Source organism: Hemitrygon akajei, chromosome 6, assembly GCF_048418815.1.
Source record: "Hemitrygon akajei chromosome 6, sHemAka1.3, whole genome shotgun sequence".
Taxonomy (NCBI): Eukaryota; Metazoa; Chordata; class Chondrichthyes; order Myliobatiformes; family Dasyatidae; genus Hemitrygon; species Hemitrygon akajei.
Window position 1 is genome coordinate 183,423,786 of NC_133129.1, and position 13,569 is coordinate 183,437,354.

A 13,569-nucleotide genomic window follows, 5' to 3' on the forward strand; every position below is an offset into this window, starting at 1 on the left:
GAGGATGTACGGAATTCCCCGATCCGCCTCCCTCCCATCCCCGGGCCTACCTGCTCAGCTCCGGCCACCACTCACGCTCCGTCTGCCGCCCCGTCTGTCAGCCGCTTCCACGCACTCATTGGCCGTCTTGAGCCAGCCCCCGCCAAACGGGGGAAGGATTCGCTGTTCTGACCAATTACACTTACGATCTCCGCATTCCGTCTTTCCTTTGGAGAAGACTAATGTCAATCATTTATGGGCGGATATATCCGGAAGACTTCCAAATATTATTGGACAGCAATCAAAGAGAATGGGCCAATCATTGGCTGAAAACGATTTTCTAAGTTATTATTAGCTAACGTTCAGACCAATCGAAGCGGAGGTAGCGCGTGAGCATTTGGTTCAATGCATATTGGACAATAATTATGTCAATCCAGAAGCTTGGTCTTTTTCCAATTGGAGAATATTGAACTGGTGAAAATCATTGGTTAAGTTCAGTGTCAATCAAAGGAAACTTACAGTCCAGTTTCATTTGATTCATCAGAAGACGACCAACCAATGGAGGGCAGCGCCATCCAGAGGCCGGAAAAAAAACAGCCAATAGTAAGTAGTATAGCTAAATATTTGTTTACAATTACATAAAACTAAAGTCAATCAAATAGAGGCGTTTGTTTAGGTTTAAAGCTTGGCATCCATTGGGTGATCCAGGTGTCATTCCAATAGAGTAGAAACCGTAGAGCCTGTTCACGCTCTAAGTTGGGTCGGTGAAGCAAATGTAATGTTTTTGTTCAAATAAATTAGACAATAGATTTCCGATCAAGAAGTCGCTACGTTCAATTTCTTATCTCCGCACTCCTTCTCTCCCTTTCTTTTTACTCCAAACTGCTGGAACTTTTCATTCTCCCTCCTGCGAATACGCCTGTTTTACAATGGCTTCAAAGACCACCGAATCGGGGGGAAAAGAAGTTCCTGCGGCCGGCCTCTCGAGGGAAATCCTTATCCCGATACTAAAGCAGCATCGACAGGAGATAATAGCTGACCTTAAGTCTTATTTCACTTAGTTGAAATTGAAATGGGATCAAATTAACTCCAAAGTGGAGGATCATCCCTAACGTTTATCACATCTCGAGTTTGCGACGCCGTTTTGAAGAGTCTGAAAAGGTTTGTTCCAGTTTGAGAGATCATAACAGCAAGCTAACATCCAAATTTACTGACCTAGAAGGTCAGAACAGACGTCAAAATTTACGTATTCTCGGCCTGCCAGAGTCTATGGAACGGGGATCTCCCACTGAATTTTTCTCCACTTTGCTATGTGAGATTTTTGGGAGCGATATACTTTCGACCCCGCTTGAGATAGACAGACACTTAAGACAGAGCCGGGGCACAGGCCACGCCCAGTAATCATAAGTTTTCATCACTACCAGATTAAAGATCTCTTGGTTAAAGAAGCCCATCAGAGAGGGAAGTTGGAATACAAGGTTCAACCAGTTCATGTTGTCGACAACTATGCTCCTCAAGTTCTGAGTCTGCGAGCAGAGTATAAAGGAGTCATGAAAGAACTATATAATCGCGGATTCAGGCCTTCCCTTAAATTCCCAGCTCGCCTCTGAATAACTCTTATTAGTGGAGGCAAAAAGTGGTTTAACTTGGCTACAGAAGCTCAGAAATTTATCGATAGCCTCCCTGTTACTTTGAGTCTCTCAGATTCGGTCTGATTACTTATACTGCTGGAGAAAGACTTTTTATCTTTCCCAATCTTTCTTTCTTAAGTCAGTAATTTTTGTTTCATAGTTTCTCATGGGTAGTCCTGTGTAGGTCTGCAGTCTAGCTTTCTCTGTGTTGTTTTTATTTACGTAGTTCAGTCTAGTTTTTTGTACCGTGTCATGTAACACCATGGTCCTGAAAAACGTTGTCTCATTTATACTATGTACTGTACCAGCAGTTATGGTCGAAATGACAATAAAAGTGACTTGACTTGACTTGGGTAGGTCATTGGGTAAAGTCTGTTTACGTGCTTTTATATTTTGTCTTAAATACTAGTTCATATCTTTTTTTTGGATTATTACCTTGAGTTAAGCTTAACAAATTTTGGTGGGATGGTTTTTCTTTTCACTATGTATAACTTTAGTTTGTAGTGCTAAAAGTTTTCTGGTTTTTAATTGATAAAAGATGGAGCTGATGGGTTATGGCATGACTTTTTTTGAAGAGCTTGCTGCTGTTTTTCAGTAGCTGTCTTGCTGTGGGGTGTGAGGTGGGTAAGGTAACTCTAACGCCAATATTATTTATAGAACCTTTAGATATTTGTATTATTCAGGACGTATTTCTGTCCTGTTTTTCTTGTTTTATACTTTTGCCCCAGAGCTGTTACTCAAATTTCTGACAATGCTTATGCCTACTAACTGCTATCTTTTTTTTTAAAAGGACAATGGTTAGTCCATTGAATTTTGTAAACTGGAATGATAAGGGATTGAACCATCCTGTTAAAGGAAGGTGTTTTCACATCTTAAACAGCTTAATGCAGAAATTGCATTTTTGCAAGAAGCACACATTCGCAGTTCTGATAACTCTCGTCTCGTGTTAAGATGGGTGGGGCAGCACTTCCATTCTACTTTTCAGGCTAAAGCCGGGGGGGGGGAATCCTCAATTCTTATAAATCAAAATGTTCCCTTTGATCTTCATAACAAGGTATCCGATACAAATGGTCATTTTATTATTGTCTCGGGGAAATCATACAACATACTTGAGGTCTTGGCTAATTTATGCCCCCAATTCAGGTGATGTGGAGTTTATTTGATCGTTTCTTCTCTTTATTGCCTGAGCTGAGTTCATATTCTCTCATATTGGGTGGTGATTTTAATTGTTGATTAGATCCAGTTTTGGATCGATCGTCCTCTATTCCTAGACTACCAAGTAAATCTGCTTTATCAATACAGTCTTTCCTTTCCAATTATGGTATCTCCAATGTATGGCATTTTCTCCATCCAAATGAGAGAGATTATTCTTTTTTTTCACATGTCCATCACACTTTTACCAGAATTGATTATTTTTTAATTGATAATCAGCTGATTCCATCTGTTAGCTCTTGTGATTATCAGAGTATATTGATTTCAGATCACGCCCCAGTCATCCTGTCTATAATTCTTCCTGGTTCCCCCAAATGAATAAGCGTTGGTGTTTTAATCCAACCTTGTTGTCGGATAATGATTTTGTGAAATTTATGGAGGACCAGATAACTTCTTTTAAAAATATTAACATGTCATCTGAAACCTCAAATCAGGTTGTTTGGGACGCTATGAAAGCATACCTAAGGGGTCAAATAAATTCATATACTGTGAATTTCAAAAGAAAGACCAATAAAGAGCAATTAGACCTGGTCAATCAAATTAAGTCAAGTCAATCACTTTTTATTGTCATTTTGACCATAACTACTGGTACAGTACACAGTAAAATCTGGAGTTGTATAAGAAACGAGTGGAACTTCAAACCAAGTTTAACTTTACTTCCACTCTGAACACCAATTTTTGGAAAGTAAGAGCCAGTTTTATATCCATGGTGATAAATCCGGTAAATTTTTAGTTAACCAACTAAGACGCTCTAAAGCTGAACAACATATTACAAAAATTCGAATGGGAAATGGGAACACTATCTTGATAGTGAGACTTCTCAGCTGACCTCACTATCCGCTGCAGGGTCTTGCAATCCGAGATGGTGCGATTTCCGAACCAGGCAGTGATGCAGCTGCTCAGGATACTCTCAATAGAACTGATAGTGTCAGTCTCTCGGACACTATCGAGACCAAAAACAACAGACCGACTATATGACCAGACCAAAAATCATTCTGAAATTAATGACACATTCAAGAATTACTATCTCGACTCTGTACTTCTGGATCTTTAAATGATAATATTTCTGTCATGCATTTCTTAAAGAGTTTAAATATTCCTACGCTTTCTCCTGATCTCAAAACAAAACTGAATGAGCCATTATCATTCGAGGAAATATCTTCAGCTATTTCTGTACTGCAGTCTGGTAAATCTCCTGGACTGATAGGTTCTCTGCAGAATTCTGTAAATCATCTTCCTCACTGCTTTTGCCTCAACTAATTTTAGTTTTATCCAACTGGTTTAAACAAGGTAAGTTGCCAGCATCATTTAATGAGGCATGTATCATTCTTTCAGCGAAAAAAGACAAAGATCCATCGGAGTGTTCTTCGTGCAGGCCGATTTCGTTGCTAAATGTTGATGTTAAAATTTTGGCTAAAGTTTTGGCCAGTAGATTGGAGAATTTCTACCTTTAATTATTTCTGAAGACCAAACTGGTTTTATTAAAAAATTTCTCCCTTTTTTAAAAATACAGCATCTATTTAATATCTTATACTCACCTTCAGCTGGGATTCCTGAATGTGTCAGTTCTCTAGACGCAAAGAAAGCGTTTGATCATGTGGAGTGGTATTATCTTATTGCAGATTTAGAAAAAAATGATTTTGGACAAAGTTTTATTACATGGATTAAATTGTGATATTCACACTCCACTGCTTCTGTCTTGACCAACTTTCAGCAATCCCAACTTTTCAACCTTTGATGCACCATCAATAACTCTCAGAGATGTGAGGCGAGATATAGGCTTTTATTGGCTGGAAGAAAGAACAAGCAGCAATTGACCACCACACTACATCCTGGAGACTGAGGCCGAGGCTGTGTCTCCAATCGCCTTTATACCAGGGTCCGTGGGAGGAGCCACAGGAGCAGTCAGCAGGGGGGCGTGTCCAGACAGGTATATGTAGTTCACCACATTCACCCCCCCCCCCTTTGTTTTAAAAGAGAGTCCCCATGGGGCGAAGTTTCTTACAAGTATATTTACAGATTAAGTCTATCAGGTGGTCGAATCTGTCGCTGCGATCTACGTAGCACCGGCTGTGATTGCACAGGTGCTGGTGGTGGTGATTGCACAGGTGCCAGTGGTGACTGCACCGGAGACGGTGGTTGTGCTGGTTCCGGCCTAACTGGAGGTGTCAGCCCACTAGGCATCAGTGATCCCTCATGCGTGTGCGAGGCGCCTGGTATATGCGTGTGCGAGACGCCCGGTATATGCGTGTGCGAGACGCCCGGTATAGGAGTGTCGTGGGGAGTCTGTGTAGGGCTTGGTGTGCGCAGTGTCACCTCGGGTACAGGGGTTCATAGTTACCGTGGAGTGTTCGGGGTAGTGGTCTGCTGCCCCTGCGGGTGCCAGGTCGCGGACGGAGACCGTGTCCTCCCGCCCATCAGGTAAGACCACGTAGGCATACTGGGGGTTCGCATGTAGAAGGTGAACCCTCTCGACCAGCGGGGAGTATTTATTGCTCCTCGCATGTTTCTGGAGCAGCACTGGCCCTGGGGACGTCAGCCAAGCTGGTAGGGTGGTCCCAGTGGCAGACTTCCTGGGAAAAGAAAAGAGGCGCTCATGAGGGGTGGCATTGGTGGACGTACATAACAGGGAGCTGATAGAGTGGAGTGCCTCAGGGAGGACCTCCTGCCATCGAGAGACTGGCAATCCCTTTTGACTTAAGGGCTAAGAGTGTGGCCTTCCACACTGTGACATTCTCCCTCTCCGCCTGTCCATTCCCCCGGGGATTATAGCTCGTGGTCCTACTAGTAGCAATGCCCCTAGCCAGCAGGTACTGGCGTAGCTCGTCACTCATAAAGGAGGACCCTCTATCACTGTGAATATAGCAGGGATATCCGAACAGAGTGAAGAGCTGGCGCAGGGCTTTTATGACGGACGTGGCAGTGGTGTCGGGGCAGGGGATGGCAAAGGGGAACCGCGAGTATTCGTCGATAATGTTGAGGAAGTAGACATTGCGGTCGGTGGAGGGAAGGGGGCCCTTAAAGTCAACACTCAGTCGCTCAAAGGGGCGGGTGGCCTTGATAAGTTGCGCCTTTTCAGGACGGTAGAAGTGCGGTTTGCACTCAGCGCAGACTTGGCAGTCCCTGGTCATCGTCCTGATGTCCTCAAGGGAGTACGGCAGGTTCCGGGCTTTCACAAAATGGTAAAATCGGGTGACCCCCGGGTGGCAAAGATGTGCATGGAGGGTGTATAGCCGGTCGAGCTGCGCGCTGCCACATGTTCCCCGGGATAGGGCATCAGGGGGCTCATTGAGTCTGCCAGGCCGGTACAGGATATCATAGTTGGAGGTGGAGAGTTCTATTCTCCACTGCAAAATTTTATCATTTTTGATTTTGCCCTGCTGTTGATTGCTGAACATGAACGCAGCTGAGCACTGGTCGGTCAGCAAGGTGAACCTTTTGCCAGCGAGATAGTGCCTCCAGTGTCTAATAGCTTCCACTATGGCCTGGGCTTCTTTCTCCACCGTGGAGTGCCAAATTTCAGGGCTTTGAAGGGTACGAGAAAAGAATGCTACTGGCCTGCCTGCCTGATTGAAGGTAGCAGCCAGCGCGAAATCGGAGGCGTCACTCTCTACTTGAAAGGGAATGGTCTCGTCCACCGCATGCATCGTTGCTTTGGCAATGTCCCCTTTAATGCGGCTGAAGGCCCTCCAAGGACTTGTGCTTGGCTCAATGATCCCCTCCCTGAGCAGCCGCTGCACCTCTAACTGAATGAAGGCCCTGTCCCCCACGCTGTACCTCCTGCTTTTAGTTGCCACAGGTTTACAGTCGAGGGTCAGGTTGGCGAACAGCGGTGGGGGAGGGATCTTGAAGGTGGAGAGGCTGCAAGTGGTGTCAGTAGCGCAGCTGTCGGCATGGTGCTGGGTGGGATGTGTGGGTCGATGTGTGTGTGTGGTCAGTAGCGGGGTATATGATGAAGTCCCACAAAACTGAGGATTCCTGACAGTGAGTGGTGGGAGGGGCCCGTCATAAGCCATAGTCACACTTTCGAGGTGGCTCTGAAAGTCCAGCCCCAATAGCACAGGCGCGCACAGTTGAGGCATGACCAGTAGCTCAAAGTCCCGATATTCTGTGCCCTGCACCACCAATGTCGCTACACAACCCCCCCGGATGTCTGTGGAATGCGACCCAGAAGCCATAGTGACCCTCTGGCTTACCGGCTGTGTCACGAGTCTGCAGCGTTGCACTGTGTCCGGGTGAATAAAACTCTCAGTGCTGCCCGTGTCAAACAGGCAGCTAGTCCTGTGTCCCTCCACCAGGATGTCCATCATTGACCTTGCAAGCTGGTGTGAGGCGCTTTGGTCAAGGGTTACGGAGGCCAGAGTTGAACTGCCGTCTTGGTGCCCGGTAAGCACCGGTGGGGCAGGGCGAGGTGGCGCCAACAAAGATGGCGGCCCCCATGCCTCATACGCAGCACTGCCCGACCCCGCTCGTGGTTCCGACTTACAGACCTTGGCAAAATGGCCCTTCTTCCCGCAGCTGGAGCAGGTAGCTTCTCGGGCCAGGCAGCGTTTTCGGGGGTGCTTTTCGAGTCTGCAGAAATAACACTGCGCGGACTCGCGACTGGCAGCAGCGGTGGTGGATTCGCTCGCGGGCGGCGGCAGCGGGGTCTGCAGTGTCCACGGAACTGGCGGGGGATCGCGTGGCTGGATCAGCCTCCAGCGTGTCGGCCATCTCGATCACCGACTGTAAGGTAAGATCGGCATTTTCCAGCAGTCGCTGGTGCACGTACACTGACGAAGGAGTCTCGTGCTAGCAGCTCCGCATGCTGTTCCACTGTCAGTCCCTTGCAGTCACAGGCCTGCACGAGTGTCTGTAGGGCCTGGACAAACTCCCCGCTCGACTCTCCGGCCCGCTGCCGCCGTGTCGCTAAGCGATGTCTTGCGTAGACGGTGTTCACCGGCCGCAGGTACTGTCTTTTGAGGGCGTCCAGTGCCCCTTGGTAGGTCGGCAGGTCTCTGATAAGGGAGAATACTTTCGGACTTACTCTGGATAGGAGGATTTTGTACATTGTGGCAGGCTCAGTCACTGGAATCGCTTCCAAGTATGACTGGAAGCATGAAAGCCAGAGTTCAAAGGCAAGAGCTGCTTCTGGAGCTTGGGGGTCCAAGTCTAATTTTTCCGGACGTAAAATACATCCCATGTTTTAAAACTTCCAGCCAATAAAATTGATGCACCATCAATAACTCTCGGAAACGTGAGGCAAGAGCAGCAATTGACCACCACACTACATCCTGGAGACTGAGGCCGGGGCTGTGTCTCCAATCGCCTTTATACCAGGGTCCATGGGAGGAGCCACAGTCAGTGGGAGGAGCCACAGGAGCAGTCAGCGGGGGGGGGGGGGCATGTCCAGACAGGTATATGTAGTTCACCACAACCTTAAACATAGCACCCAGCAAGGGTGCCCTTTAAGTCCCTTACTTTTTGATCTGGCCATAGAGCCATTGGCAATCGTATTTTGTAGCTGTGCTGAATTGACGGGGATTTGGAGTGGGGGTGGTGAGCACAAAGTCTCTCTTAACGCTGATGATCTTTTACTTTTTATATCAAATCCGACTACCTCCTTATCCCCAAGATTTTCACTTGTTAACAAATTTAGCCAGCTTTCCAGATACAAACTTAATTTACATAAGAGCGAACTCTTTCCAATAAACAAAAAAACACAAATATTAGAATTTCATAACCTCCCTTTCAAAGTAGTAAATATGCAATTTACTTGGCATTACAGTAACAAGGAATTACAAGCGTCTTTTTGGGGAAAATGGTTCCCTTAAACTCACCTTTCACCCTTAACCTATGACCTCTGGTTGTAGTCTCACCCAAGCACAGTGGAAAAAGCCTGCTTGCATTTACCCTCATAATTTTGTATATCCCTATCAAATCTCCCCTCAGTCTTTTACATTCTAAAGAATACAGTCCTAACCTATTCAATCTTTCCTTACAACTCAGGTCCTCCAGATCTAGCAACATCCTTGTAAATTTTCATTGTATGCTTTCAATCATGTTGACATCATTAAAATCTCAGGTGAAGAGTTCAAACCTCAGGCCATTATTCCTCAATTAAGCATCCTTTGTTGGGTACGGAGGGGCCACTGCCCAGGATCAGAAACAGCTGCAGAAATTTGTAAACTCAGCCAGCTCCATCATGGGCACTACCCTCCCCAGCATCGAGGACACCTTCAAAAGGCGATGCCTCAAAAAAGCAGCATCCTTCATTAAGGACCCCATCACCCCTCCTCTGATTGCTACCTTCAGGGAGGAGGTACAGGAACAGCTTCTCCCCCTCCATCATCAGATTTCTGAATGGTCAATCATCACCATCTCATTATTCTTTTCTGTACTATTTATTTATTTTGTAATTTGTATAGTTCTATGCCTTTGAAATGTACTGCTGCTGCAAAGCAACACATTTCATGTCATTTAAAAGTGATTACAAATCTGCTTCTGATCCAGTAGGTGGCAGGTGGATCGAGGAGGAGCGAAGAAAGGCTTGGCTCATGGAGCTGACTAGAAGAGAGGGGACTGGCAGACAGGGACAGGTGGAAGCAGGGACAAAATAGTTGGAGCGAGGTGGAGGACATGGACAGTGGCTTGTGGGAGATGAGCAGAAACAAAATGCAAAAGATTAGGTCAGCATGGAATCTTCAAGCAGCGATGCCTCAGAAATGTGGCATCCAACATTAAGGACCCCCATCACCCAGAACCTGCCCTGTTCTCATTGCTACCATCAGGAAGGAGGTACAGGAGCCTGAAGGCACACACTCAACGATTCAGGAACAACTTCTTCCCCTCTGCCATCTGATCACTGAATAAACAATATCTCACTACTTATTTTTATTTTTGAACTGTTTATTTAATTTAACTATTTAATACTTACTGTAATTCACATTTCTCTCTATGATGATGTATTGCATTGTACTGCTGCCACAAAGACAACAAATTCCACGAGAAATGCCGGTGGTATTAAACCTGAATGGATGGGCTGAATAGCCTGCCCCAGCACTGTGGAAGTGAGTCGTGGAGAGGCTACATTGGTGCCAGAAGCCCTTGCGGGCTGCCCCCATCACATCCTCAGACTGTGTGTGTGGGTCCTTCACGCAAATGACATGTTTCACTGTACGTCTCGATGTTTTGATGTACTTGTGACAAATACAGCTGGTCTGAGTAACACACATGCAAAATGCTGGAGGAACTTGGTATTTTTTCACAGAACCATATAAACCGACAGCCCCTACAGAAATTGGCTCGTTCAGCCACATTATCCATGCCAAGTATGATGCCTTTTCCCACTTATCCTACTTGCCTGTACCAGTCGCTGCCTTTCCTGTCCATGCACCTCCCTCTGGCAACCTGTTCCAAATAGCCACCACCCCCTGTGTGAAAATCACACCCCTCAGATGTCTCCCCTCACCCTAAACCTCGAGTCCTGGACTCCCCTGTCCTAGCACTTGTTTATTTTCTGTTCCTTCGGGTTCTTCCGGAAGTCAGGAATGATAAGCAGTCTTAATTCCTGGATTTCAGTTTATTTTAGAGTGTAAACAAAAATACAAATACTTAGCAAACTAAATAAAGAGCTGAGAAACAATGGTAAGAGGTGATTGGATGTGGAGGCAAAGGAATAAAGAAGAAGCCAAGAAGACAGATGGCGCCTCTGAAAAAATCCATCCCTTTCATAGATAAGGCACTCCTTAGCTAGTTAATATGCTGCAGAATTAAAACAGTAACAAAACATGGATAATGTGCTAATATTAATACCAATGAAACTTGGGAAAGGTGATAAACCCACTTTCTGCCAGTGCATGTGAAGAACACATGCTGTTGCTGTTCATCTCCGTGCCTTGTGGGGCATCGGGCAGTAACCTTGCCATCTCTTTAGCACCATGTCTGTTTTTTCACCGGGCTGAGTGGCTAGCTCGCCGCTCAGCCCTGCATGGATGGAAAGCTTTCTGCCAGAGAGTATAAACAAGTTTGTTTAAATTACAAATCTTATAAAGAAAGGATTATTAAAAAACAGCGGTTTCCAACAGACTCAAATTACCTACCCTACCCATGCCACTCATAATTATATAAACTTCTACAAGGTCACTCCTAGCCTCTTAGGTTCCAGCAAAATAAACCCAGTGACTAATGTCTCCTTGTAACTGAAGTCAAGGTTGAGTTTATTGTCTTATGCAAAACTATAAGCTCCAAGAGGACTACAACCTTGGTGTAGGGTTTGGAGGCTTGTGTGCCTCAGTGACCCAGAGAGCTCTGCTGGCTGGAGTCAGGGCTTTATGCCTTGGATTTTGGTAGGGTCACCCATGTCAAACAGGTCAAAGGGTAGAGGCCTTTAGGTCCTCCAGGTTTGGGGGTTCAGCTCAGGGCTGACAACTCTGACTGGTCAAACAAAATTGTTACGGAAACAGCAATGAAGAATCCTTCTCCACCTGAGTGTGACGGTGTTCCTGAGCCTCCACCTGGGACTTGCGTGGCTGACAGAAGTGAAAACCGAGAGGAAGCTGCTGACATGATGGAGGAAGCCTTGAATGAACACCAGAGATGGAGGACCTTCATTACTGGCATAAGCACCTACAGCGTAGTGGGCAACACAAGTAAAATAAATGCAAAAGTACATGTATATACAGGAGCAATGGAATACTTAATCATTGTATATTGTTACCCCTTGAACTTCACGCAAGCAAAGAATTTCATTGCTCCCTGGTGTATAAGACAACAAGCTGATCTGAGACCTCATTACTGACTACAATGTCAAAAGACAAGTTTATTGTCATCTGCACAAGTACGGGTGCAATGAAAACATTATTTGCAGCACAAACACGTGACATCACATAAGCAGCATTCAGAAGAAAGACATACATTAATCAAACTGGGTTGCTTTTTAAAAGGAAGAACATGATTAGAAACAAACTGTTTTTTTTTCCCCCATTGGAATATACTGCCCTGGGGTGGTGATAGGCAAATACAATAAGGGCTTTCAAAAGGTTCTTAACAGTCACGTGAATGTGCAGAAACTGGAAGGAAATGGACACTGTGCGGGCAGAAGGGATTCGATTACTTGAGCATTTGATTACTAATTTAATTCAGCACAGTAAGAATCAGAATGAGGTTTAATATCGCTGGCATATTGTGTGAAATTTGATGTTTTTATCAGCCATTCACTGCAATGCATAATAATATTAAACACGAGGAAGTCTGCAGATGCTGGAAATCCAAAGCAACACACACAAAATGCTAGAGAAATCAGCAGGTCAGGCAGCATCTATGGACAAGTGTAAACGGTTAGTGTTTCTGACCAAGACCCTTCATCAGTACCATACCATTACAAGAAGAAATATGGGTTCAATGTCCATTCAGAAATCACGAGGAAATCTGCAGATGCTGGAAATTCAAGCAACACACACAAAATGCTGGTGGAACACAGCAGGCCAGGCAGCATCTGTAAGGAGAAGCACCGTCGACGTTTCGGGCCGAGACCCTTCGTCAGTACCACACAATTACAAGAAGAAATATGGTTTCAATGTCCATTCAGAAATCTGATGGCGAAGGGGTTCCTGAATCATTGAGTGTTTGTCGTCAGGCTCCTGTACCTCCTCCCTGATGGTAGCAATGAGAAGAGGGCATGTCCTGGGTGATGGGATCCTTAATGATGGATGCCACCTCTTTGAGGCATTGCCTTTTGAAGTTGTCCTCAATTCTGAGGAGAATACTGTGGGCCGAAGGGCCTGTTCTTCTGCTGTACAATGTAAAAGGACATTATTATGCAAAGCGATCATCGTTTTGTCAAATGGGTGATTAGGGTTGTGCCAGATAGTTCAAGCACCAAATGTTTGAAGGAATGTAGCCGTTCCTGGACCTGATAGTGTGGATTATGGCATTCCAATAGATTAAGGTGCAGTAACTTTAAACAAAATAAGCACTAATATGAAATTAAACAGCAATAAAAGTTGTTTTTAGAGAAGTCAAACTTAGCTGGTGCAGCAAAGTAGTATTGAGATGTTGAGAGGATCAAATGCGCCACCTAGTGTTCAGATATTCCTTCAATATTTGTCTCTGGTGAGACAAATCGATGGCCGTTCTGCCCAATGAGTCATGCTAGCCATCAACCATCCTACATCAACCCCACTTTTTATTCTCCCCACCTTCTCAACCCTCCCCTGAATCTGCCTCTCACCATCACACTGGGGACAATTCACAGGTCTTTGGGGTGTGGGCTTTGCCTGGACTTGGGTGCCTGATCTACAAGCAGACTAGGACTTTATTCTCGGGAAGTCGGAGATTGAGGGGTGACCTGATAGAGGCATACTCGTTCACGAGGTGCATCAACAGAGTGAAAGCACAGTCTTTATCTCAGGGAGAAATGCTAAAAACAAGAGGGCAGAGGTTTAAGATCAGAGGCAAAAAATCTCAAGATTCAAGACTGTTCAATGTCATTTCCAGTACACAAGCGTAAAGGAGAACAACTCCGGCTGTGACGCAGCACAGAAATAAACACAATAAGATATTTATTTATTGCCCAACTGGAGGTGTTCAAGGCGCCCTTCATCGTGTCAGTAGCTTCCTTCTTGCTTTTCACTACAATCAGTCATGCAAGTCCTGGGTGGAGACTCTGGAATACCGTCACACTCAGATGTAGAAAGACTCTTCCATAACAGTTTTGTTTGACCAGTCAGGGTTGTTAGCCCTGAGCTGAACCCCTGAACCAGGAGGA

General features: G+C 45.4%; 1 protein-coding gene across 4 annotated transcripts in view; it reads right to left on the minus strand.

Moving 5' to 3' along the window:
• far1 (fatty acyl CoA reductase 1) overlaps nucleotides 1–179 on the minus strand; it is a 126,596-nt gene extending 126,417 nt beyond the window's left edge. For 2 of the 4 annotated variants that reach the window (XM_073049903.1, XM_073049901.1), the window contains exon 1: nucleotides 51–179. The gene's annotated coding sequence lies outside the window, so the exon portion shown is untranslated. The remainder of the gene's footprint in view (nucleotides 1–50) is intronic. The other 2 variants (XM_073049900.1, XM_073049902.1) reach the window with 2 other exon arrangements.
• Nucleotides 180–13,569: the final 13,390 nt, after the last annotated feature.